We start from the raw sequence: 6000 nt of genomic DNA on the forward strand, positions 1-6000 counted from the left end.
CAGCCGCCACCTAGGGAAACCTACCAAACCTGTGCATTTCTGTAAACTAGAGACCTAGGGGAATCCAAGATGGGGTGATTTGTGTGGCTCGGACCCGGTTCTGTTACCCAGAATCCTTTGCAAAGCTCAAAAATTGGCTAAAAAAACACATGTTCCTCACATTTCTGTGGCAGAAAGTTCTGGAATCTGAGAGGAGCCACAAATTTCCTTCCACCCAGCGTTCCCCCACGTCTCCCGATAAAAATGATACCTCACTTGTGTGGGTAGGCCTAGCGCCCGCGACAGGAAACGCCCCAAAGCGCAACGTGGACACCACCAAAATTTTGGAAGAAAACAGAGGTGTTTTTTGCGAAGTGACTACCTGTAGATTTTGGCCTCTAGCTCAGCCGGCACCTAGGGAAACCTACCAAACCTGTACATTTCTGAAAACTAGAGACCTAGGGGAATCCAAGGAGGGGTGACTGGCGGGGCTCGGACCAGGTTCTGTTACCCAGAATCCTTTGCAAAGCTCAAAAATTGGCTAAAAAAACACATGTTCCTCACATTTCTGTGGCAGAAAGTGCTGGAATCTGAGAGGAGCCACAAATGTCCTTCCACCCAGCGTTCCCCCACGTCTCCCGATAAAAATGATACCTCACTTGTGTGGGTAGGCCTAGCGCCCGCGACAGGAAACGCCCCAAAGCGCAACGTGGACACATCACAGAAAACAGACCTGTTTTTAGCAAAGTGCCTACCTGTAGATTTTGGCCTCTAGCTCAGCCGCCACCTAGGGAAACCTACCAAACCTGTGCATTTCTGAAAACTAGAGACCTAGGGGAATCCAAGGAGGGGTGACTGGCGGGGCTCGGACCAGGTTCTGTTACCCAGAATCCTTTGCAAAGCTCAAAAATTGGCTAAAAAAACACATGTTCCTCACATTTCTGTGGCAGAAAGTTCTGGAATCTGGGAGGAGCCACAAATTTCCTTCCACCCAGCGTTCCCCCAAGTCTCCCGATAAAAATGATACCTCACTTGCGTGGGTAGGCCTAGCGCCCGCGACAGGAAACGCCCCAAAGCGCAACGTGGACACCACCAAAATTTTGGAAGAAAACAGAGGTGTTTTTTGCGAAGTGACTACCTGTAGATTTTGGCCTCTAGCTCAGCCGGCACCTAGGGAAACCTACCAAACCTGTACATTTCTGAAAACTAGAGACCTAGGGGAATCCAAGGAGGGGTGACTGGCGGGGCTCGGACCAGGTTCTGTTACCCAGAATCCTTTGCAAAGCTCAAAAATTGGCTAAAAAAACACATGTTCCTCACATTTCTGTGGCAGAAAGTTCTGGAATCCGAGAGGAGCCACAAATTTCCTTCCACCCAGCGTTCCCCCACGTCTCCCGATAAAAATGATACCTCACTTGTGTGGGTAGGCCTAGCGCCCGCGACAGGAAACGCCCCAAAGCGCAACGTGGACACATCACAGAAAACAGACCTGTTTTTAGCAAAGTGCCTACCTGTAGATTTTGGCCTCTAGCTCAGCCGCCACCTAGGGAAACCTACCAAACCTGTGCATTTCTGAAAACTAGAGACCTAGGGGAATCCAAGGAGGGGTGACTGGCGGGGCTCGGACCAGGTTCTGTTACCCAGAATCCTTTGCAAAGCTCAAAAATTGGCTAAAAAAACACATGTTCCTCACATTTCTGTGGCAGAAAGTGCTGGAATCTGAGAGGAGCCACAAATGTCCTTCCACCCAGCGTTCCCCCACGTCTCCCGATAAAAATGATACCTCACTTGTGTGGGTAGGCCTAGCGCCCGCGACAGGAAACGCCCCAAAGCGCAACGTGGACACATCACAGAAAACAGACCTGTTTTTAGCAAAGTGCCTACCTGTAGATTTTGGCCTCTAGCTCAGCCGCCACCTAGGGAAACCTACTAAACCTGTGCATTTCTGAAAACTAGAGACCTAGGGGAATCCAAGGAGGGGTGACTGGCGGGGCTCGGACCAGGTTCTGTTACCCAGAATCCTTTGCAAAGCTCAAAAATTGGCTAAAAAAACACATGTTCCTCACATTTCTGTGGCAGAAAGTTCTGGAATCTGGGAGGAGCCACAAATTTCCTTCCACCCAGCGTTCCCCCAAGTCTCCCGATAAAAATGATACCTCACTTGCGTGGGTAGGCCTAGCGCCCGCGACAGGAAACGCCCCAAAGCGCAACGTGGACACCACCAAAATTTTGGAAGAAAACAGAGGTGTTTTTTGCGAAGTGACTACCTGTAGATTTTGGCCTCTAGCTCAGCCGGCACCTAGGGAAACCTACCAAACCTGTACATTTCTGAAAACTAGAGACCTAGGGGAATCCAAGGAGGGGTGACTGGCGGGGCTCGGACCAGGTTCTGTTACCCAGAATCCTTTGCAAAGCTCAAAAATTGGCTAAAAAAACACATGTTCCTCACATTTCTGTGGCAGAAAGTTCTGGAATCCGAGAGGAGCCACAAATTTCCTTCCACCCAGCGTTCCCCCACGTCTCCCGATAAAAATGATACCTCACTTGTGTGGGTAGGCCTAGCGCCCGCGACAGGAAACGCCCCAAAGCGCAACGTGGACACATCACAGAAAACAGACCTGTTTTTAGCAAAGTGCCTACCTGTAGATTTTGGCCTCTAGCTCAGCCGCCACCTAGGGAAACCTACCAAACCTGTGCATTTCTGAAAACTAGAGACCTAGGGGAATCCAAGGAGGGGTGACTGGCGGGGCTCGGACCAGGTTCTGTTACCCAGAATCCTTTGCAAAGCTCAAAAATTGGCTAAAAAAACACATGTTCCTCACATTTCTGTGGCAGAAAGTGCTGGAATCTGAGAGGAGCCACAAATGTCCTTCCACCCAGCGTTCCCCCACGTCTCCCGATAAAAATGATACCTCACTTGTGTGGGTAGGCCTAGCGCCCGCGACAGGAAACGCCCCAAAGCGCAACGTGGACACATCACAGAAAACAGACCTGTTTTTAGCAAAGTGCCTACCTGTAGATTTTGGCCTCTAGCTCAGCCGCCACCTAGGGAAACCTACCAAACCTGTGCATTTCTGAAAACTAGAGACCTAGGGGAATCCAAGGAGGGGTGACTGGCGGGGCTCGGACCAGGTTCTGTTACCCAGAATCCTTTGCAAAGCTCAAAAATTGGCTAAAAAAACACATGTTCCTCACATTTCTGTGGCAGAAAGTTCTGGAATCTGGGAGGAGCCACAAATTTCCTTCCACCCAGCGTTCCCCCAAGTCTCCCGATAAAAATGATACCTCACTTGCGTGGGTAGGCCTAGCGCCCGCGACAGGAAACGCCCCAAAGCGCAACGTGGACACCACCAAAATTTTGGAAGAAAACAGAGGTGTTTTTTGCGAAGTGACTACCTGTAGATTTTGGCCTCTAGCTCAGCCGGCACCTAGGGAAACCTACCAAACCTGTACATTTCTGAAAACTAGAGACCTAGGGGAATCCAAGGAGGGGTGACTGGCGGGGCTCGGACCAGGTTCTGTTACCCAGAATCCTTTGCAAAGCTCAAAAATTGGCTAAAAAAACACATGTTCCTCACATTTCTGTGGCAGAAAGTGCTGGAATCTGAGAGGAGCCACAAATGTCCTTCCACCCAGCGTTCCCCCACGTCTCCCGATAAAAATGATACCTCACTTGTGTGGGTAGGCCTAGCGCCCGCGACAGGAAACGCCCCAAAGCGCAACGTGGACACATCACAGAAAACAGACCTGTTTTTAGCAAAGTGCCTACCTGTAGATTTTGGCCTCTAGCTCAGCCGCCACCTAGGGAAACCTACCAAACCTGTGCATTTCTGAAAACTAGAGACCTAGGGGAATCCAAGGAGGGGTGACTGGCGGGGCTCGGACCAGGTTCTGTTACCCAGAATCCTTTGCAAAGCTCAAAAATTGGCTAAAAAAACACATGTTCCTCACATTTCTGTGGCAGAAAGTTCTGGAATCTGGGAGGAGCCACAAATTTCCTTCCACCCAGCGTTCCCCCAAGTCTCCCGATAAAAATGATACCTCACTTGCGTGGGTAGGCCTAGCGCCCGCGACAGGAAACGCCCCAAAGCGCAACGTGGACACCACCAAAATTTTGGAAGAAAACAGAGGTGTTTTTTGCGAAGTGACTACCTGTAGATTTTGGCCTCTAGCTCAGCCGGCACCTAGGGAAACCTACCAAACCTGTACATTTCTGAAAACTAGAGACCTAGGGGAATCCAAGGAGGGGTGACTGACGGGGCTCGGACCAGGTTCTGTTACCCAGAATCCTTTGCAAAGCTCAAAAATTGGCTAAAAAAACACATGTTCCTCACATTTCTGTGGCAGAAAGTGCTGGAATCTGAGAGGAGCCACAAATGTCCTTCCACCCAGCGTTCCCCCACGTCTCCCGATAAAAATGATACCTCACTTGTGTGGGTAGGCCTAGCGCCCGCGACAGGAAACGCCCCAAAGCGCAACGTGGACACATCACAGAAAACAGACCTGTTTTTAGCAAAGTGCCTACCTGTAGATTTTGGCCTCTAGCTCAGCCGCCACCTAGGGAAACCTACCAAACCTGTGCATTTCTGAAAACTAGAGACCTAGGGGAATCCAAGATGGGGTGATTTGTGTGGCTCGGACCAAGTTCTGTTACCCAGAATCCTTTGCACACCTCAAAATTTGGCTAAAAAAACACATGTTCCTCACATTTCTGTGGCAGAAAGTTCTGGAATCTGAGAGGAGCCACAAATTTCCTTCCACCCAGCGTTCCCCCACGTCTCCCGATAAAAATGATACCTCACTTGTGTGGGTAGGCCTAGCGCCCGCGACAGGAAACACCCCAAAGCGCAATATGGACACATCACAGAAAACAGACCTGTTTTTAGCAAAGTGCCTACCTGTAGATTTTGGCCTCTAGCTCAGCCGCCACCTAGGGAAACCTACCAAACCTGTGCATTTCTGAAAACTAGAGACCTAGGGGAATCCAAGATGGGGTGATTTGTGTGGCTCGGACCAGGTTCTGTTACCCAGAATCCTTTGCAAAGCTCAAAAATTGGCTAAAAAAACACATGTTCCTCACATTTCTGTGGCAGAAAGTGCTGGAATCTGAGAGGAGCCACAAATGTCCTTCCTCCCAGCGTTCCCCCACGTCTCCCGATAAAAATGATACCTCACTTGTGTGGGTAGGCCTAGCGCCCGCGACAGGAAACGCCCCAAAGCGCAACGTGGACACATCACAGAAAACAGACCTGTTTTTAGCAAAGTGCCTACCTGTAGATTTTGGCCTCTAGCTCAGCCGCCACCTAGGGAAACCTACCAAACCTGTGCATTTCTGTAAACTAGAGACCTAGGGGAATCCAAGATGGGGTGATTTGTGTGGCTCGGACCCGGTTCTGTTACCCAGAATCCTTTGCAAAGCTCAAAAATTGGCTAAAAAAACACATGTTCCTCACATTTCTGTGGCAGAAAGTTCTGGAATCTGAGAGGAGCCACAAATTTCCTTCCACCCAGCGTTCCCCCACGTCTCCCGATAAAAATGATACCTCACTTGTGTGGGTAGGCCTAGCGCCCGCGACAGGAAACGCCCCAAAGCGCAACGTGGACACCACCAAAATTTTGGAAGAAAACAGAGGTGTTTTTTGCGAAGTGACTACCTGTAGATTTTGGCCTCTAGCTCAGCCGGCACCTAGGGAAACCTACCAAACCTGTACATTTCTGAAAACTAGAGACCTAGGGGAATCCAAGGAGGGGTGACTGGCGGGGCTCGGACCAGGTTCTGTTACCCAGAATCCTTTGCAAAGCTCAAAAATTGGCTAAAAAAACACATGTTCCTCACATTTCTGTGGCAGAAAGTGCTGGAATCTGAGAGGAGCCACAAATGTCCTTCCACCCAGCGTTCCCCCACGTCTCCCGATAAAAATGATACCTCACTTGTGTGGGTAGGCCTAGCGCCCGCGACAGGAAACGCCCCAAAGCGCAACGTGGACACATCACAGAAAACAGACCTGTTTTTAGCAAAGT

This window comes from Pleurodeles waltl, chromosome 1_2 (genome assembly GCF_031143425.1).
Source record: "Pleurodeles waltl isolate 20211129_DDA chromosome 1_2, aPleWal1.hap1.20221129, whole genome shotgun sequence".
Lineage (NCBI taxonomy): Eukaryota > Metazoa > Chordata > Amphibia > Caudata > Salamandridae > Pleurodeles > Pleurodeles waltl.